This window comes from Triturus cristatus, chromosome 2_1, assembly GCF_964204655.1.
Source record: "Triturus cristatus chromosome 2_1, aTriCri1.1, whole genome shotgun sequence".
Lineage (NCBI taxonomy): Eukaryota > Metazoa > Chordata > Amphibia > Caudata > Salamandridae > Triturus > Triturus cristatus.
In genome coordinates this window covers 997,211,930-997,234,232 of record NC_140581.1, presented here as the reverse complement: position 1 = coordinate 997,234,232, position 22,303 = coordinate 997,211,930, and the positions used below count along the sequence as shown (strand labels likewise).

At 43.3% G+C, this 22,303-nt stretch overlaps 1 protein-coding gene across 2 annotated transcripts in view; it reads left to right on the top strand.

Moving 5' to 3' along the window:
• Nucleotides 1-22,303, top strand: part of DENND4C (DENN domain containing 4C) — a 1,124,311-nt gene that overhangs the window by 72,990 nt on the left and 1,029,018 nt on the right. The window contains exon 2 of one of the 2 annotated variants that reach the window (XM_085634595.1): nt 13,326-13,412. The exons of the other annotated variant lie outside the window; for it this stretch is intronic. The gene's annotated coding sequence lies outside the window, so the exon portion shown is untranslated. The remainder of the gene's footprint in view (nt 1-13,325; nt 13,413-22,303) is intronic. 2 annotated transcript variants of the gene reach the window in all.

Here is a 22,303-nt window from a genome sequence, read left to right as displayed (position 1 = left end):
AACTTGTTGGAGCTGAGAGCGATCCGACTTGCACTGAAAGCCTTCCTTCCCTCTGTCCGGGGAAGTGTCGTGCAGGTGTTCACGGACAACACCACCGCCATGTGGTATTGCAACAAACGGGGCGGAGTGGGGTCGTGGACCCTTTGTCAGGAGGCTCTGCGCCTCTGGACATGGCTGGAACACCAGGGCGTCACCCTAGTGGTTCAATATCTGGCGGGCTCTCTGAACGCCAGAGCGGACGAACTCAGCCGCCGGTGCATGATGGATCACGAATGGCGTCTGAACTCCGACGTGGCGCAAGGTCTCTTTCAGCAGTGGGGAGAGCCTTGGTTAGATCTGTTCGCCACCGACGAGAACGCGCAATGTCAGCAGTTCTACGCGTTGGAATTTCCAAGGCGGCACTCGCTCGGCGACGCTTTTCGTCACGAGTGGAGTTGCGGTCTGTTGTACGCCTTTCCGCCTATACCACTTCTACCCAGAGTGCTGAAGAAGATCAGGCACGACCCGGCCCAAATCATCTTGGTGGCTCCGGATTGGGCACGAAGGTACTGGTATCCCGAGCTACTCAGTATGTTGACCGATCCTCCGATACGTCTGCCCCTTCGGGAGGATCTTCTGTCGCAGCAGCAGGGGACGGTCCTCCACCCGAACCTGTCCAGCCTCCACCTCCATGCGTGGAGATTGAGCGGCGGCAGTTGATGCCATTTGACTTGCCTCCTGAAGTCTGTGATATCATTCTGGCAGCCAGGCGTCCCTCCACAAAGACGGTATTCGCCTGCCGGTGGAACAAATTTATGGCATGGAGCACAGCAAAGGCTGTGGATCCCCTTTCCGCCCCTCTTTCTGAGGTTCTCCTCTTTCTTCTTTCTTTGGCCCAGCAGGGCTCTGCCTTGGGCACCTTGAAAGGTTATCTTGCTGCCATCTCTGCCTTCTTACGGCTTCCTGATCAGCCTTCTCTTTTCAAGTCCCCTGTAGTTTCACGCTTTCTTAAAGGCATTACTCTCACGTTCCCTCCTGTCCCTTTCGTAATGCCTCAGTGGGACTTGAATCTTGTCTTAACATTTCTGATGTGCGCTCCCTTTGAGCCTCTTCACAATTGTCCTCTTCGTCTTCTGACTCTTAAGACTGCTTTCCTGGTAGCCATCCCCTCGGCTAGACGGGTGAGTGTGCTCCAGGCTCTATCGTCCAAGCCTCCTTTTCTATCTGTGCATCCGGACAAGGTTGTCCTTCGGCCTCGTCCCTCCTTTCTTCCAAAAGTGGTGACCCCCTTTCATCTTGGGCAATCTGTCACCTTGCCCACCTTCTTTCCGCCTCCGCATCCTTCCAAAGAAGAAGAGCGGCTCCACCGTCTGGACCCAAAACGTGCGCTCTCCTTTTATTTGGACCGCACAAAACAGTTCCAGGTGGCTGACCAGCTTTTCGTTGGCTACGTGGGTGCTAAGAAGGGGAAAGCTGTGCACAAACGGACCATCTCTCGGTGGGTCGTTTTGTGCATCAAAATTTGTTACTCCTTGGCAAAAAAGGACCCTCCTGTTGGGCAGAGAGCCCATTCTACTCGGGCCACAGCGGCTACTACTGCTTTGGGACGGGGAGTCCCTTTGCAGGACATCTGTCAGGCGGCGACGTGGGCTTCGCTGCACACGTTTGCCAGGCATTATTGCCTAGACAGCCAAGTCGGAGGGATGGCTTCTTTGGCCGTTCTGTCCTCCAGGACTTTCTGGTGTGATCTTGGTTCGCAGACCCACCACTGGGGTTGGTATTGCTTGGGTATCTATTCTAAGGTGAGGAATCTAACTAACGTGTTTCTTTCAGATGAACAAGTTACTTACCTTCGGTAACGATGTATCTGTAAGAAACATTAGTTAATTAGATTCCTCACCGACCCACCCATCCTCCCCGTTCTGCGAACTGACATCTAGGGTTAAGGCTATCCTTTTCAGGGCCCTAGATTTTTTTGGCACCAGTGTCGGTCTCTTGCATGGCTCTGCGTTCCTGGCGCGGAAAGCTATGTACAAGAACTGACGTCAGCGCGCGAGGGCGGCGTCTAAGTACTCCATGATTCCGGCGCACGACGCCAACGATGGACGCGGAGCCGCAGACGACGCCTAGCGACGCGCAAGGGGTATTGCTACAAAAATTTTCCGGATCCAGTCTGACGCCTGGGGATATTCTAAGGTGAGGAATCTAACTAACTAATGTTTCTTACAGATACATTGTTACCGAAGGTAAGTAACTTGTTCTTTAAGTACCATGTTTGTTTCCAAATAGAGAAACGATCATGTTCATGAAGATCTAATTGGACACCATTATTCATTCCTCATTGGAGTTAAATATAATTTCCACAAAATATTTTAATAAATTAGGAGGTAGGTAGGTCTCCGAGGTTTTGCCACTTCTTAATCACCTTAGTGTGGCCCAGGTGAGCAGAAAAGTCTGGAACTATAGTAATTCACATTTCCTGGTAGGCTAAAGTAAAGGTGAAAAGCTCAACTATGCCACCTGCAGAGTTCTTCCTGATTACTAAGTGACTTACAATTTATTTGTTATCAGGCGAGTGTCAAATGAAGACCATAGACCAGAGTAATCTGTCACCCTTCTCTCCCTGAGGTCATGCTGCATGTGGAAGGCCAAGGCGTTTTCTGTTTAGGGCTATATCCACCAAAGGGTGCTCAGAATAGACTATGTATCAGGCAACCTCTGCCACATGTCCATGTAACACGCCAGTAGCTCTAGGCCCACTTAATTGCAAGCTTCTAGCTTAAACACATTAGCTATTCCCCTCACAGAAACGGATTAAAGGCCAGTAGGAATTTCCATATATAAGATTAGCATGCAGCTCCTAACCGTGTTTCTTCATACCTTATTAAAAGCCCCTGGATGATCACTTTAAAAAAAATACATTGATGTGACCTTTTTGTAGACTTGTGTGGAAACTTAAAAGGTGTCTTTGCATTCTTATCAGCATGTATGCTAAGCACCAATGCACAATGGACGTTTTATGTTCACGCACTTGTACACACAGTCGAGGTAACTGACTCGTAATAAAATATCTAACTAATGTTGCACAAGATTATGTACTGCAGCAGTCCTTCAATGACACGGTTGCTGTTTTGAACCCATTTACCAGGCAACCAGTTACAGGTTCGTATCACCGTGTTGCTGGGTCTGCGTAACACACGGAGAGCCTATATATTTTTGTTGCTGGGGAAAACAGTGTGAAAGGGTATCATGAATTTAGATACCCGATAAAAGTTGACCTTTATAAACTCCCTACTGGGTATCAGTAGAGGAAAATAACTAAATAAAGATATATTCTACCTTGACAGCTGGGTAAACAACCTTTGTCCAATTTCTGAAACCAGGGCCTTTGTGGCACATATTTTTGGTAGCCTTCCGCACATAGCCAAGCATCTCAGCTGTTCTCACTGTGAGATTTTCACTGCCAGCTACCTCTTTCCCCTGTTTACCAGGTGTGGCAGCATAGTCCCAGGGCGCTGCAAATATGTATTGTAGATAATTTTAAAACCTTGCTACCAGATCTGATTTCACAGGAGGGCACTGGCATGTTTGGCGACGTTGCTATGGCTGTAATGTAAAAACATATCCGTCTGTATAGTGCATTATGATACTAGAATGGTTACCTCTCAAGAGCCCCTTCCCTAGTGGTTGGTTCCCGTTCCTCCTGCTGTCCGAGGTACCCACCTCTGGGTGTGATGGAGGAGGGCCCCTACAGGCGCCCACTTACGGAATGACACAAGCTTGGCTCAGAAAATTACTTTCAATAGATCACAGCGAGGTAGTTGCTCTGCTACTTATGAAATCCTGACCCAGAATCAGTTCATCTATGAATGATCTAGCACTGGGTGCCCCACGAACATGCGGTGCACTAAGGGCGATGGAGGCAGCCCCCTTACGTCCGCACTCCGGTTCCCAAGCGAGCGGCTCTACGTAGCAGCCTCCCGAAAGACGACGGCTATCCCAAGACAACCGATGCTCCACGCCACTGCGGGATCGTTACGGTTTAGGGTGGATTCTGACTTTGAGGCGTTCAGTCGTAATCCCGCAGTTGGTAGCTTCGCCCAATTGGTTCCTCAGCCAAGCACATACACCAAATGTCTGAACCTGCGGTTCCTCTCGTACTGAGTAGGATTACTATTGCAACAACACCTCATCGGTAGGGTAAAACTAATACTGGTAAAGTTGTGTGTTAATGAACAAAGGAGTGCAGTACCTGTTCAAGTGAACCACTAATACATAAACTTCTCATTTTCTAGAGCGGCATGATCTGTACAATTTTGGAACCCATTTCCCCTGGCCACAACACAAAGACCCGTTTTTCAGAAAGAACAACGAAAGATGTTCAGGTTACAGACACCTATCACTGGCCTAAACAATGAGATCCTGTGGACCTTGCTGAGGAGTTGAACTAGGCTCAACAAATGTGTATACCCCGTGCCTCGTTCATTTGTCTTTATGTATATCTTTACTTCTGAATTTAGACTTGCAATAAACCGTAAACAATTGTCATTTGTGATCCGTACACACACTCTACCAATAGTTTTTTTTTAACTCTTTGTAGACTCACAGAATAGCCTCTTTGACATGTAGACAACTTGTGCACAAGTAACCATTCATTCAGACGACTCCATTACAAGATAGCCACCACATGGATAATAGAAATCATTTGTAAGTGGGACAAATGCGTTCTCACATGCTAGAGAAAACACTAAGCTTGTAAGGACTGACTAATCTCCACCCTTATGAAACCAGACTGCTGACAATGCTCCTTTTTGGAGTGGGAACCAGGAGCAGGTGTTGACCGCAAGAACACAGACGTTAAGCAGTAAGTAGAGTATCCCGCTCTGAGACGGAGGCACCCCAAGTCTACAGATGCCTCCATACGTTGTTGTAGGGTATTGTGAGGATTATGGTGCATCATATGGTATGGTTGTGCGACCTTACCATGTAATACACTCGCTATACTGCTTTGAGTCCTCGCAGGCTCGTTTGCAAAAAACTTTAGCTCAACCCTGGGTAGGTGTGGCTTTGAACAGCAAGGCTTAAACAAAGTAAATTGTCTAAAGCTTTTAGAAGCAACAAAAATCAAATTAAAGTCACACAACACCAAAGCAATCCAACAGCAATTTATAAAAAAAAGATTATATTTTTATGAATTTGAAGTATGAAGATGAGCAGAATCCACTGGAGGGGTTCGGAGGAATAGATTGTCGTCCACACCACAAACCAGCATTGATAACCATAAAGTTTAGAAACTTTTGAAAAGTTTGAAAGAGTTGTGTTTGACTACTCTGGCCCGAGTGGTGTGACCATATCTGACAGGAAGAAGGTCAGAAGAGGCCACTAAGGGGTATTTGGACCATTACTTGGTCGTCAAAGCAGTCTCAATTCTAGCTCCACACTTCACATTATAACCCCCATTGACTTTAATGCAGTGGTCCTTTTGATGGGGATGCAGAATGCTGAGGGTGCTCTGCGGTCAACAGGGGGTGTCCTTGCAGTTATTCCTTGATCCATGGATGAGGTGGAGAGACTTTAGCCACAGACGTTGTAATCCCTCGAAGTCCTATTTAAACTAGTAAAAATCCAGCTGCTGTTGTGCTACTCGATTACGCACACAGCGGTGTCCAGTGGTATCCTCTGGTGAAGTCTTGCCTCTTGGAGGTGACCAACCCGGACAACACTCTTGGGTCCAGAAGACTGAAGTGCAACATTTTCTGTAGAGGATCGTTCTCAAGATTCCCAAAAGCACCTGATGACGACTCCAAGAATGTGGCTACCAACTTGTTGGATAGGGCTTCTTCAGCTTTGATGGCAATGGAACTGGTTCCAGGGGGTCAGTCGACTGACCATTGGAGTCACTTCTTTGATCTGGCTCTTATGAGCAACTTTCTCTTGAGCCATGAGCCGCAGGCCCAGTCCTCTCTTCACTAGCCCAAGGTGCAGCAGGTGCAGTCCAACAGATGGTGCAGCCTCTCTTGCCAGGTCCACGGGTCAGCAGGGCAGTCCTTCTTTGTTCCTCTTTCCAGTTCCGGCATGATCTGAGGTTCAGAGTGCCAGAGGTGCCATATTTATGGCCAGAAAGTGTCCTAGGGTTATGGTGCTGTCATTAGCCACTGGGCTAACGAGATATCCCCCGCCCTGTGATGACTTACGGCTATGGGTGACATCTAGCAATCCCAGAGTGCACTATTGTACCCACTCCAAGATGTTTAAATCCTTCCTTGGATGCTAGGAGCTTGGTAGCCCACGCTTAAAGTGTGGCTACCTGTAGGCTACACACCTCTGAGAAAACTGGTTTGGGCACTGGTCTCCCTTCCCTGTTTCCGCCGCCACCCTGTCTACTTGATCAGCAACCCTTCAGAATGTTATTGCCATTTACCCACCAAAGGCAGGTTTACCTTTGAAGCTTTCCTTTTAGGCCGATACCCTGGGTGGCTTCTTGCAAGGGGGAGGAAACACCTTTCTGTAGCAGCCTTCTATTGTTCCTGAGCTTGGGAGTCGTTCACACAACTCCCAATAAGGGCAGAGGGCTGTCTGGTGGCAGCAACTGCGTGAGGCCACTGGGCAACACAGTGGCAACTTTCTAAAAGTTACCTTTCCTAAAGTGACAATATATTTGACTTGGGCATAAAGTCCGGTTTAATGCCACAATTAATTTGATACCCTGGAGTACCCATTTTAGTAGTCCTTTTCAGAAGTTAGCTGGGCTGAGGGGGGTCAGCAGGTAACTCTTGTGTTAGCCAATGAGGCTACTAACCTTTCCATAGCAAAAATGACAATTTGGAAGTGGTGCTGTTAGAACATATTAAAGGCATATATTCTGCTTGCAATTATACAGCTCTCTGCCTCAGGGTTCCATTGGCCTTCCTTAGGGGAGACTTGCATATATTATTAAGGTAAGTGGAGGCTTTGCCTTTGGTTTAAATGGCAAAGTAGAACTAGAAGTTTAAAACTGCTCTTCTAGGCTACAGTAGCAGGCTGGGAGCCATTTTGTACTTTGTCCACACAGGGTAGCACCTTGGGGGACACGGTCTTACCTGCCCTTGGTACCCTGTACTAAGGATTTATAAGTAAGGCAGCCTATGCCAATTTGGGGAATCCAAATCCGCTTACATTTTGTAAGGGGTTACATCACTGGCACTGATGTCTGGTTAGCAGGCCACCGTGTAATCGGAGTCGAAAAACCAGCAGCATCAGTCCAAAACTTTGGGGGTGACCATGCAGAAGGAGGCATTTCCTTAGTTATCGAACTGGACGAGTGCAGAGTCTTTGCATTGTAAGAGAGCCTGATAGGGTCAGACCAGGGCTAAACACTACTAGAAATATTTAATATCGCAAGATCTTCTGACTGGATGGTGTAGTGAGCTGCGAGGTAAAGTACTCAAACTAACTTGCTGATAACATTATTGGCAGCTTGTGGGTCTCTTTCCCAGTTGTTCAAAATTCTCAAGAACTGTCTAGGGTGATAGTTTCTGGGCAAGAATCTTCCATGGCAATAAGAACCATCATTATGCTACTTTTTCGCTGCACATGTGGCTTTTTAGTACCCTTGTTTGGTTTATCTTAAACTTTTCCACCAAGGTTCTGTCGGCAGGTCCTCACTGCTATTTTTTGGTGGTTCAAGATGTATTTTGCTGTCCTTAAGGCTTGGGTGTACCATTCTGACCATGCTGTACTTGACTTAAGTGCACAATCGTTTAAGCCTCACACTAAGTGCCAGAGTGCATAGGAGGAGACATCACGGTTTGCAGTGTTCATTAAAGAATGCATGGTAAAGTCTATGATTTTGTTCACGTTATGGTGGTTTTGTACAGTTGATCTAGGTTTGTCAGCAGTTTGTCTGTGTATACATGTTTGTTTCTTTGCCCCTGCAGGTACCAAGACACTGAATTACATGAGTTCCCTGCACCTGTGGGACTCGCCCTTAACAACATGGTCTAATTTGAGGGCAATTAATACCATTTTCGCCTTACCCAGATACTAGCGTATTCGATCTTCCGCCCTGAAGAAACGCTAAGTGACAAAGACAGGCAGATCATCGTGAAACATATGGAGCATTTTATTGGATCAAGAAAAAGCTAATGTTTAATTGGTCCCCTTGTTTTTAATCTGGTCATAGAGCACTATAGAATGAATAAAAGGAAAGGCATTGTATTCTCTACAGGCAATTTTAACATATTTCTATGACACCCACTATCTCACTCCAACTGGGCATGTAAATATCTCCACCAAAGTGCCCCCACAAGAGGGGCCGGCTCTGCTGGGCATTGTACTGCCCGCCTAGCATGGGGCAGAGTCCAGTGATGAAGCATGCCAACTAGGTGGGTGAGGACTCTTGCATCTTTACGTAAATAACCCCAAGCTCTATTGGTACAAGAAACAAAATAACCTGATCCAATTCCTCAACCTCATGTAGGAGTGGAAGTTTTCAGAACTTCTCACATTTGGTTCTAGGATTGTTACTCTTGTCCAGCTCTACTTTCTTGCAAACCTGGACATGCTCAAAAAGGGAAATGCACACTTGATCTGCAACAACGTTTTTCAACCTAGGGGATTTAGGTTGAAAGAAGGGTGCATATCAATGACAGGAAATCTGAGAAGAGTGCAGTGAACAAAATGCCAGGTCTTGGGGATAAATTTCTGAGGTACTTTGCTTCCTCCTCAAACCCACTTATCCCCGTATAGGAAAATGAGGGTTGCTTGTTAGGCAGAATAAAAGCCCAGGTAAGGGAAAAGTAGTTACCTTAATAAAAATTGCATTAAGGTAAATACATTGTCTGTACTCCGTGACAGTGCTTTTCAATACGGCATACCTAGCAGGGCAGACAGCTTGCAGAACCTGCTTGCGCTGTCCTCCTTGCATTCGAACAGGCAGACTCCCCATGCAAGCTCTCCTGCTAGAGAACTTGCTTTAATGCACTGTCAAGAATAGGGCAATGTTGTTAACTTCATTTTCCCTAAAGGTAATTATATTGCTCGTCCCAGATAGTGTGGAGAACCCCACACAAGTACTCCTCATTCAGTGGATTCTTCACTGCTTGGAACTAGGAACACTTGTGGTAAATGGCTTTGCACCTGCCTTTTTAAAATCTGAATCAGACCTATGCAAAATAAGCGGAAACATATGGAATTTCCCGAAATTTTGCATCTGTTTACCACAAATCCCCCCCCCCCCCCCCCCCCTCCACCAACCAGCCAGCACTTTCGTTACCAAGAGAGGCTGCAGCTGTAATGCATTTTAGGTCTCGGCTCGAAGGCTGCGCTTGCGCAGTCTCGATCCGAGATTTAATGACTTGGAGAAGAGGGGCTTGAACCCGCCCCTCTTCTCCCCTGTTCTCCATTGGCTGGCCTCTTGAATGCTGGCCAGCCATTGGAGAAGAGGTCCGTCACTCCGAACAGGCCCCGTCCTTTTCGGATTCGGGGGCGTGTTTTTGTCAAGAAGTCTAATTATCTCCTCCAGCCAATGGCAAGAGGAGAACACTCCCCCCGAATCCGAAATCGCCGCTGCCTTTCTCCGAGGCATTTCTGCTTCGCCTCGGAGAAAGGCGGCGGTGTTCATGGCGTCCTCTTCCCCCTGCTCTTGGCTCCCGTGTTGGCTGCTGCTCTGGTGTCCTCCTGGACGCGGAGCAAGGAAAATATGTTTTTGGTATGTCTGCTTTTATAATTTTCCTTTTTTCCTTATTTCGCCATTCTGGTGCTTCACTGCGCGCGGCCACTCTTTCTGTGGGAAGCATATAAGGTGCGTGTAGTTGCCTCTGCATTTCCTTACCTGCGAGTGCCGGGTAGTGCTCAGATTGTGCGCGGCACTTCAGGTCTGGGCATATGTGCGTGCATGCAAGGAAGCTGAGCCCGGACCCAGTCTGCTAAATTGCTCTACCTCGAGACTGCGATGTTAGCAAAAAGTCGACTCACTTCTGAGCATTCATATTTGCAGTGCGAGTGTTGCTTCTGGGTGGTCTGCAGACTGTGTGAGGCGTGGGGTGCTGGTGGGTGAAGCTGGGGTTGAGGGGTGGTGGTTGTGGTGTGTGGGAGTCACTTTCCACTATTCGGGGCGCTCCAGAGTGTGGTGGTGGGGGGTGGGGGAGGGGCGAGGGCAGCACACACTGTCTGGGTTCAGTGAGAAGACACTCAAAGGCACCCGGCTTCCCACCTTGCATCCAATGGGTTTGGGATGAAGCCAGAGGTCTGACCCACGCATTGACCCAGGCCCTGCCACGCATTAACCCACGCTCTGCCCCACTCCCTGCCACTCACAGCGCCGCAGCCTGAATACTCCGTTGCTTAAGCAGAAGCAATGATGCACCATTTGCGGTTCAGGTAGTCAGCGTCCTTAATTCTGCTGAAGCAGTTTCCTCCCACGGCCAGACTTCCCGACATATAACAGAACAATGTAGTAAACTGGGTTGCAAAAATACACTGGAGCCAAGACCCCAGTGTGGCGTAAAAGCCGCGCCTCACCCGAGATGAATAAAGACGTGTGTTCTCTGTGAGCAGGGTGCTTTACTGCTGACGGCCTGGCTCTCTCTGCTTTACCTCATTTTCAGCATGACAACAAAATACCCTTTACCCCCCCCGAGTGGTCGGTGTTTCCACGGCACAGTGTAGATACTGAATGAAAAGCAGCAATGGAGTGGTGATTTTTGTCATAAAGGCAAACATTGCAAGACATTTGACAAACGTACTTAAGTACAGACTACTCCAAAGTGTTCATATAAAAACTGGGACATTTTTCATATGCTGTATTCTCTAACTGAAGCGAATGCCATTTTAGGAGGGGGGTCAGGGGGCGCTTACTGATTTTAAAATTATTTTACCTCATATTACATTTCTTGTGAGACCTAGTGAAGGCCTTTACGGGCTCCGCCAAGTGCAAACTGGACGTGCGTCTGTATATTTTATACAACGCACTTTCTACTTTTAAAATTTGGGAATGAAGGGATGAGGCGCCCCTGAAACTTTTCAAAGCCACAACACTCCGTCTGGTTAGGTTAAAAGTGCTTAGGTTGTGTGATTACTAATTACCCGTGCTTTTGCCTTTAACCCCGTGTCTGTGCGTGCCTCGTCGCGCGCTGCTAATCGCCGCTCACAGAGCATTATTTTTTAAGAGTTTTTGTTCAGTTTGTTCGGCTTTATAACAATCGAATATAGAGGTTTATATCGGTGATCGCTGCTCTGGGGATGAATGGATACAGGATAAAAGCAGTAGTTTTAGTGGTAGATAGGAGTTTGCTTTAGGGAAGACAGGAAAAGAAAATTGCACTATACATATATGTGTGTAATGCATACATATATGTGTGTATAGCATACATACATACATACATACATATATATATCCCCCTGCTCTTGGCTCCCGTGTTGGCTGCTGCTCTGGTGTCCTCCTGGGAGGTTGCCCGTGGCAGGACTTCGAGATCAGTATGGATAGAAATCACGTCTGCACGTGCATTTGAAATGCGTTTCAAAATGTAGGTATTTGATTATGTAACGTGTTAGATGTTTCTATGTGAAATTCCCAAAACGCCTCGTTATTTTTTTAAATACCTTAACACGATGCAGTAGTTTAATTAGAAAAAAATATTCCGATATGAAATGGCTGCCGCGCTTGCGTAGAGCCGGTATTGGTTCCTCGGCAGCTTATAAGGGTGTCCCTCTTCTCTTATCTATGTAGTCCAATTCCATCTTCTCCCGGTCGCAGAGGAGGACGAAACGAGGGAAAAAGTGGCATTGACCCGCCTACATTTCCTACTCTTGACGCCTTGCGCTAAGGCAGGATCAACCCTTTTAGCCACCCCATTGGGCAAGTCCAATCTTATCCCCTACTCACCCCGCCCTGTTCAACCCTACTGATAACCGATTGGGTATACGGAACGGCAATCCTTTTAAGATTGGGCCCCGCTTTGCGCTGCCCATTCATGTAGTTTGGTTGCGTGCTGGTGTATTTTACTGTTGGCAGTAAAGGTCTTTTAACATCTCTTCTGAAATATCTGCTGCAAAGTGGGATTTGCTGCACGGCTGCGCAATTTAGCAAGGGCTTCATATCATGGAAGCGCCCTGAAGCAAGCAGCACTTTGGGCAAATGTTGCATTGAAGATGCAGTGCTCACCGGGTGAGAGTGGGTGAAGAAGCGAGTTCTGGGAGAAATATTTTCAAAGTAGTCGCTCACTGCTGGTTTTCATGCATTTTGGAGTAGTAAACATAAGTAATATCACCAATAAGTGAGCGCCCTTGTTTTACAGATGTGCCATAAATGTTCTGTTAATCGGGCGAGAAGTGTTGTGCTTAAAAATAGTAACAAGCATTTACAATGCAACGGTCTCGGCATTGTTAAAGTTAGAGCTATTGGCATTGCTCATGACAATGCCGTTTCTTTAAATGTTTTAAAAACAAAAACATAAACAAAAATAATGTCATGAGCAATGCCAATAGCTCTAACTTTCCCAATGCCAAGACCATTGCATTGTAAATGCTTGTTTTTGTTCTGGTCATTGGTGAAGCCAGATGTGATGCAGAGTAAAGAAGCTTAAGTAGAAGGGCATATGAAGCTTTGCAAAAACTACAAATGTGGAGAATGTTGTGGAAATGTCCGGCTTGCATGGCAGATATGGTTATATAGCCACAAAACGTAGGTTGGAATGTTGATCAGCACTATACACGCATCCAAATGTAAGCTCTTTGGAGTGCCTGAAGATGTTCTCCGTGAGGTTGTGAATTAGGACAGTGAAATTTTACTGATCACTTTTCTAAATGCTGACCCATATGGATATAATATCTTAATAAAGAAGGGGGTAAGGCTGGAGGTGAGAAGTTTTATGTGTGCAAAAGATGTAGAAGAGAACAACATGCGCAACGTAAGGCAATGAAACCAAAAGAGGTGTGTTCTTTTTAAGCTAGCAACAATGTAAAATAAAACAAAATATGAGAAGTGAGGAATCTTATTGTTTCTATACAGTTTCTCCGAGGTTTTGATGAGATAGAAGCTCTCTAAGAGATTGGAATGCTTCTGTCTGACTTAGAAGAACAGATGTCAGATTGCTACTAAATGGAATTTTGACCAGTTAGTGGAGTAACTCGGCCATGAAAGGGTAGGATGGGGTTGAACTGTGAACAGGCATGAAGGAAATGTGTAATCATTTGTGTATCCTCTTGAGATGGGTTGTGTACATTTCCGACCTTATAATATTTATAGCCCTGCAAGTTTGGAGTGAAGTTATCTGCAGACAATTTTCTTCCATTAGTTTTCTCCTCCGACCCATGCTGAAAATATTCTGCCTAAAGTAGATTTTTATTTTTCTTGCTTTATTTTACAGATTTTATTGCAACATATATTCTGCAGTATGAAGCCTGAAGAGGAGGAGAACTAGCTGGAAAGAATAGAAAGTGGAAAGACGAGAAGGGTAGGCTAAATGACTGTTTGACATTTCAAAATATTGGTCTGAATATAGTCGCATAGCAAATAGAATCAAACATTGGAATATGCATCAAAGTATAGGATCATGGACAAGGAGACATCTGTAAGATCTGTATTTTCTTGTTTGTCATCGTCTCAGATTGATGTTGCTCTAGTAGTCTTCCATGTAGTTCACTATTAACGAAAGTTAGAATGGAGTCCTTAACTTTTTTCATATTTTGGTAGCTTGTCATGCACTATTTGAGATGGGTAGTCAATTGCATTAAAGTGCCACACCTTAGTCTGCAATATAAATGGTAGAATCTGTATAACTGTCGCCAGACAGCTCTTGAATGACAGCAGTGGATATTCATCTTCACCTTCATTTTCATTGAACCTCGCCAAACCTTTTTGATTTGTGGATAGGACCACCACGTGTGGAATCATGCCTTGTTGATCACGTCTCCCAACCCTGATCGATGCATTGTTTTTAATTGTTGGAAAGCCATGTACCAGCACAATATTTTTTATTTGCATTCCCTTTAGTATTTTACATACAGGGATGTGCTCGATGCTCATGTTCAAATGCTAAACCTGGTATGTTCTGCAAGGTACGGATCCATCCTGTCTTCCCATTTTCTCTATATGTGTGAATATTGGTTGATACTATTGAGAACAACCCCTTACACAACAAACTCCTTATTTAGTGATCCCATGCTATAGAGCTCTTCAATAAAAGGTCTCCTGAAGCACCGTCAAGAATTGCTAGGGTCAATGTAAAGTTACGTAGCTGAAATTGATGAGGGTGTTGGGTGAACAAGTTGATCATGTGATACTCGTCCCTTATTATCTCACCCTCAATATATAAACCCCTTAGTACTAGAAGAATGTCCCCCACCTTCCAAGAAAGTCTGAGTTATATGCTGCATATTGTTAACAGAGAAGGGAGATTAAAACGTCCCTTGACCTGGGAATCAAGTGTCCATTGTCTAGAAGGACCTATGTCCTATTCAGAGCATACGCCGGCTGTTTATTATAGTTATGAGGGAGCCAAAGCCTATGTTAAATGCGGAAATTGGAGCACGCTTGTTCTGTCTTAGACTGCAGTTTAGTTGTGATTGAGGTAGACCACTCCAGGGCTATAGAATTCTATATGGGGGAAGGAAGCCTTGTCTACTGTCCCGAATTGCCCAATAGATTGTTGATCTTTTGTTCCGTCGCCTCTTCCTGTTCCACAGAAATTACTTCAGTTTCTGAGACCTGTGTTCTAGAGTAGCTCATGGAATCTAGAATGGAAATGACTGCTATGCGTGAAGAATTCTAGGGCGGAAGCTAATTTTCAAGCAAGCAATTCTATAAAACCCACATTTCTAGTCGGCCCCATTTCAATAGGTCCTTAAAGTGTCCAGCACACTGAGGAAGATAGTTATTTATCTTCAATTCTTTTGTGAAGGTTTTCGGTTTATTTGTTATTTCTCCTATGTTTGTTTGAGTAACCCCTCCTCCACCCCACACATCATTATGCCTCATTCACATGTCCTTGTGTCTGTTTGTTTATTATTCCTCCTGACTGTGTTCCTATCTGCATTGTTTATATATTTCGTATACATACCTTTGTATTGCACTCTTTTCTAATAGCTTGATTGTTGTGATTGTTAATGGAAAATAATAAAAACATCTTTTGTGAAGGTAGTGCCAAAGTATTTTATTGAACCATTCGTCCAAAGGAGACCAAGATGATGGAAAAGTAGTGAGCAAGCTTTTTATTTCCTTAAATACAGTGTGACTGATTTCACATAATCTTAAACCCATGTATATTTGTCATCATCCAATAAACTAAGTAGGTCCAGTAGAGATTTGTCTATGTTGGGCAGTAAGCCTAAGTGGTCACCAGCAAGTGATACCAGCTTGTAATGACTGGATCTAATTACTATCCTGCTAATGCCTTCTGCAACATTGGGCTTTGCCATTAGAGGGCCCAAAGAAGTGGCTAAAAGTAGGAGAGGCTGAACAGCCTTATCTGGTGCCATGAGTCTGATATTGGTGTTGATAGTGAGCCACTGATTTTAATTTTTGCATGAGGACATACAAAACTAGCCTTCATGTAGTGTTGTCAGATTAGTTCTTAGACGTGTTTTACCCAATACTTTGAACAGATCGCTCCAGGCGACTTTGTCAAACACCTTTTTGGCTTCAAGACAGAGGATTTCAACAGTGGATTTGGTTATACAATGTATTTCTATTATCCTGGATTCCTGATATACATGATCGAAGAAGGGATTCCATATTTTGTCGAGTCTAGTTTAAAGCTCCTTCGTAGAAATGTTAATCTCTCCATTAAGTAGAGCAATTGGTCTGTATGAAGTACATTTGCATGATTATTAATCTGGCTTTAGAATAAGAGTTAAGTCTATTGAAGAAGTGATGAGAAGTGAAGTCAATAAAAAAATTAAAAGCAAATACAAGGGGATCATCAAGGCTGTTGGTTTTACTTTGAGACTGAGAAGCCATATACAACAGGGGTGTGGAATTTAATAAAATATCTACTTGTCCATGGGGCAGGTTGCTTCATAAATCCACTTGTCCTGTAACAAAATCCACTTGTCCCTTTTGTGCCATGTAATGCGGTGACAAATTACGGCAGCAATCTCATTATATAAGAGTCCTGATATAGCCTCTCTAATTATGCCAGAGCTCATACCATAGTAGGGTTGAATACTAGCAATTCCCTTATGTTGCTACGTTTCTGCAGGTCTACATACGGGGGCTGAAGGTAGTGGTAAGCAATAGTTCAAGGGTTGGAATGCCCTTTTGAGTCTGTGCAAACCTACTAACTTGCGTGTTTTAATGGTTTGCACCAACTCTTTTCTAATCTTTTCCCGTACTAAAAAAGGTTGGAAATGTACTCCTGACCGGGGCAGATGTAAAACTTCTTCCAGGGATGTGAAAAAAAGTAGTTGGAGGAAAAGTGTACTTAAAACATTCAGATTTTTACAGGAGCAAATCTACACATGCACATTTGCATGCTAAAATGCAGTTCACAAATATTTTCTAGAAGTACTATTTCTTGGCCTACTTCTGTAAATTATTGTGAATTCACGGAAACTGTATATATGCACTTAATGCAAGGATATATACCATGGATGTACTTTTGAGACTTTCTTTAATAATTGGGCATCTAAATAGGCCTGGCGTCAACCATGACCTTTTGTGCTTAATACAATTCTGTCTCTCTCTCTCTCTCTCTCTATTTTTGCTTTTGCCAATGCTTGTTAGAATGGTGCGGGCCCAGCAGCTCCCACAAGGATAAGGTTTTAAAAAAACTATGCCTAAACAAGTCACGCATTGACAAAACCAAAAGGCTGACAACCAATTTCAGACCTACTGGCTTTGCCAATGCTTGTTAATTTTTGTTTCCCACAATCGTATTTAAACTGGTTACACTGCTTTTCCATTATGAATATTTTTGGGAAATACAAGCATACATCAACATGTTACTAAATGATGCTGCAAAGATATGGTACCTAAAATCTTACAGTAGTTTAGCAAAATGTTTTTTTTCCTACATTTTATTTTGAAAGCAAAGAGTCATCACTCTTGCTTTCAAGCTATGGCAAATATTTGCAAATAATCAGAGCATTCTGGGAGCATTATACATAGCCTCATATTACTAAACTTCGAAAACGTGTGTACACATTTATACTGGAACCACCGTTAGTAGTGCAGGCTGAGCTTGCAAAATTTACTTTTAGTGCTCTCCCTAATAATAAAGGCTTTGCATTAATGAACCATAAATACAAGCTGAACAGCATTTACCACATGGACACAAATATTACCTTAACTGCAGACATTGCCTTTCCTGATCCATAATGTGGTACAGTAAACTGGCAGCCAAAGGGTTTGTGCTGTAAGGGGTTGGGCCTACTTGTCCCAAGGACAAAATACACATGAAAACTTGTTGCCCTTGACCCCAAACAATATGTCCCGGGCGTCGGGCTATAGGAATTCCACATCCCTGTACAATAAGGAATTTAGGTTTAGGTAGCGCTCCAATCGCTGTGGCTTTGTCTGGGCCTATTGGCTTGGCTAGCACTTCTATCCTTTCTGACTTTATACAGGAAAAATTTACTTTGGTATAAAGTTGCCTCAAATCTTAGAGGCGCCTACTAGCAAGGTGTATCTGTGAGAATAGTATGTGAAAAAAAGTCCTCTTTGTTTGTTTGGCGAGCTCCTTCAGTATCTGCTATTTGTCTTATGTGGTTTTTGAGTTTGTCTATTGTGGGTCTTGAAAGCCCCACCTTTCTTATTATACCAATGTTGGGTGCAAAAGAATTTGTGCTGCCTTATTCATCAGTAATTCATCAGGATGACTTCTCGCTATAAGTAATCCTCTAAACTTTGCATAAGCTATCCGATTTATATTTCTATACTAACTTGCAGATCTGATTCTCTAGGTCATGCTTAATCTGTTGGCTCTATGCAAGAGAAGGTGGTGGTATGAGCGATAATTTACCTCATTGCATTGCCCTTGCATCATCCCAGACTGTTGCAGGTCAACCCATGATCTACTTTTACATTGAAGTGATGGATAGCTTCCGCTGTAAATTCTCTTAAAACAAAGTTTCAGAATTATATTCCTTATTTGTGCTGAAGAGGGTTCACTGAGATGTAATCTTATTTGAGAGAAGCACTGTGGCATTATCAGTACATTTGTTACACAAGATCTATAGATATGACTTGGAAGTATTCCATGCTGATTTAAAAAGAAATCTGTTCTAAAGTGGGATCTATGTACATAGGAAACAATCATGTAATCTTTCTAACCATTATGTTGAACACGTCACATGTCTATTAGGTTTAACTTATGTATTCCTCTCAATAAAGCTAATGTTGGTCTGCAGTCAAACTGGGTTGAAGAGTGATTGTGGGAAGAATCTAAAGTAGTACTATGAATGCGACCAATAATCGGCCCTCTGCCTGTGAAATTAGCAGTTGTCTGGAATAAAGTACAAAAAACAATGGTCCTACACCTAAATTCAGAGATAGGCTATAAGTCCTTACTTAGTATTATCATTCAAATATTCTGGGCTATAAAGCATCAATTTGGGTAGCCCTCAATACTCAATATAACATTTATCATAAAAACAAGACCTGGATAAATCTACCCATGGGGTTATATCGGGTTATATCGGTACTAACCCACTAGGGCTCTAGTGGATTGCACACTGTATAATAGTACTGAGATGTTCATATATCCTTGGTTGACCTTTTACTGTCAGGTTATAATTAGACCTTAACCCTTCTTGACATACTCCTATGTGTATATTTTCAGAACATATACATTGATTATGAAGTGAGGAATTTTGAATCAATGCCTAGAATGTATAACCTGGGTTTATGTGACTAATATATCCCATCATTCAAATTATGCTGTAGAAAATGTATCCCTGCTTAAGGATAAGTGCTCGTCAACTGTTGTTATCATACCGTATACTTACTCCTTGAATATCCTTACCTTGTGCAATGCTGCTCTATATGCATTTTTTCATGACTGTGTTGAATTAATGGCCATGTTTAAATTGTTTTTCTGTTGTCTAATGTTATAAAGTTTTTTATTCAATGTCTGGTTTGCCCTTGAGCCAATACACCCAAGACTTAACACCGAGTGTTCGGTGCGGTTGCCTACCCGGTATCAGCATTCAATTAATTTCCAATATGTGGTAGCTTCCATATATGAATTAATGGTGATAACTCATGTAGTTCACATCAGGGGCACTTAAATACCGATAGCCCGGTCGGGTTATTTCAACATGTCCCGACACTGTCACGCTGAGGTTTCTAATTGTACCATGAACTAATACGTGGCCGGATCTAAAACCAAAAATAAAATTTAAATATAATCAACTGTGATAATTTAATTATTTTCCACAAGGGAGACTCAGTACCGGCAGCCCGGTCGGAGTCTTTTAACTCTTTCCATCCGCGTCCCGGTACCGTCACGTTGACGTTCTCATTTAATCAGGCGTCTCCGAGGTGCGCGGTTGCTTGAACACGAGCGCCTCGCGGTACGGACGATCGCCGGAAAATAGCGGCACCAGGTAAAGACTCTTAATAAGATAATACCCATCCTCTCATACTTCCTTCCTTTTGATGGACCCCCTTTTTAAAACACGCTGTTTTATACATTCTTTCAGTTCGGCCTTCAATCCGGCTGTGTTTACATAAATCGAGAATTCTAGTGGAGTGACACCACGCATTAAGGTACCTCTTACATTGTTTACTTCCATCTAGTCATCAATCAGTGGACTTATCTCGGTTATTAATAGCCGTACCCTTGATTTTACAGCTTTGAAATAAACTCTACCTAGTGGCGTCTCACAAATGGAGTCCAGCCACTCGATGTCCACCGTTATACCTTAATTACAAGGATTAGCGGGTAAGCCTTTTAAGCTTCACATAGCTGATTAGTAATATATTAGCCTCATGCAACAGCCTCAATTTAATTTTCCTTAACTTTAGGCACTCGACAAGGCCCAGTACCTATCTAGGTTGCCCTTCAGTCCTGATGAAGATCCGCGCGGCCAAGGTCCAAATTTCCTCTTTAGGCCACTAAGACGGATCGAAACGTCGACGCCCTATATCATAAAGCCTGGGATACGTTCATTTATTCACGTGCCTTATTGGAATTAGTTTCCAATTCACTTTGTAATTGTTTAATTCATCTGTTGTACAAATTGATTAACGTGACCGGGTTTTTTCATTTGGACGGTGATTGACAATCGGTCCAGTGTTCAACTCTTTTAAGTATTTTATGTAACAATCTCTTGAATACTTTCTCTTTCCTTTCACTTTTTCATATTCAAACACTTTACTCTTTGCACGTTCCCCTTGGAGCAACCTTGATTAAAGATTTGTCAAAAGAAAATAATAAAAATAATAAATGCTATAGGAATTTTTGATGCGGTTTGGTTGCATGTCTTGTTTTTATGATAAATGTTATATTGAGTATTGAGGGCTACCCAAATTGATGCTTTATAGCCCAGAATATTTGAATGATAATACTAAGTAAGGACTTATAGCCTATCTCTGAATTTAGGTCTAGGACCATTGTTTTTTGTACTACATTGCACCCAGGTCCTTGACTTTTTGGGTTACCCCATTTTTGTAATGGTCTGGAATAAATTAGCATACACATCTCCCTATTTTCGTTTCGGCTAGAAGACGAGGAGACGAGGAAAGTGTTACAAGTTGGTCTCGTAATTTGTTTCACAATCCAAGGAATTTCCCTTTATAGCTATGTGTTACTTCTGGTGTGAATCCTAAATCGCAGGTTAGAAGTTGGCTTTTAGTTTTTGTTGGGCATTGGAGAAGTGATATATGATAAAACAGTAAGATGTTAAACCATGTTTTTCAAACCTAACAAATATGTCTCCTGTTCTAGAACCATGTCATATTCTTCTTATTTTTTATTTTTGAGAGCACATGGTTCATTGGCATTTTAGGTCCCATTGTATTTAGTGACATAAATGTTATTAATCCTATTGACAATCTTAACAGTTGCTTCTGAATAGTTGGGATGTACATCAGTACCACATGCATCACGTTTCAACATAAACCAGTTTATTATCCGAAAGAAACGTTTTCCAAATTGAGTACATCTCTGTGGCCATCAAGACTGCAAGCATTTTATACTGTTAGAATAACTATACACCGCCTGGCCATTCAGAAATAATGGAAAATAAATGTAAATAATAACAATAGCCAGGATGTATTCAGAGCTAGTCAAATAAAGTGAGCAGAAATAGGCACCTCCTTTTGTTTTCTGTGGTTGCACCAGGGTTTTTAACATCACCTCGTTGACATTGTGTTAGCTGTTCAAAGTGTTCTGGAGGCTACTGGGGTGAAGGTTCAACTGTGGTGTTTACAGGTTGCAGATCCTTAATCTTTGTTGCATCTAACATTAAGCTCCTAGATTGTTGCTTTCCCTCAAACAATAACCTAAAAGGGGAAAACCCATCGCTATGGTATGCTCTCATGTGTAGCAGGGCTTTTGCACGATACTAATGCATGTTACCAGCAAGATACGGTCGATTGCTTATGAACAAGACATGAATCTAACAGTGGAGACTGCACGTGTAGGTGTCTGGCCTGGGAAGGCAGACGAACTGTTTTAATGGTAATGCTAACAAATATGTCCTCAATCTCCATGTTTTTAATTTAGAAACTCGGTTTTTCTGACACAATTGAAACTAACAATGTAGAGAAAGAACTTCCCCCTCGTCTACTGGACACGTTGTAATTGTGCATGCAAGGGAATATGACCTGGTTGAGATCAGTCTTGGAAGGAAGGAGGCAAATTAGCTTTAGCTGCTGAAGCTTCTGTATAGTTCTGCAGAGCATCAGTGTTTATACTTTTTTTTGTAGCAAAGCAAGAACCAAGCATAAGTGACCCTTCCTTTCTCCATAAGACATCATTATCAGTTAAGACCTATAAGGTACCAGTCCAGGGGTGGGGTTTCACACACCAACACTCTTATTGCTCAGCCTCTGGTACGTATTGGGCAACCTCTGTGGGGACAGGTATCCCTGCGCTGTAATTATGCTATCTAAAGGGGGCTTTCTGATTGCTTGGACCATATGTCGAGAACCTAATCAGATCCTTACCATCCTGGGCTCCAGCTGCCCCTTCTCTCTGTCAAGATTTTAAATGTATTATTGGAGTCTTAATTTTTATGATTGAAAAGATGGTCTTTATACAAATCCACATTAATGAAATTAAAACATTTCTACTTTTCTGAAAATTAAGACGTTCCCCACAGATACTTGAAGTGCATAACTACTTCTTACTTGCAGTTTGTGGTGGAAAAGTTTGTGAACCTTAAAATCAATATATTTCTG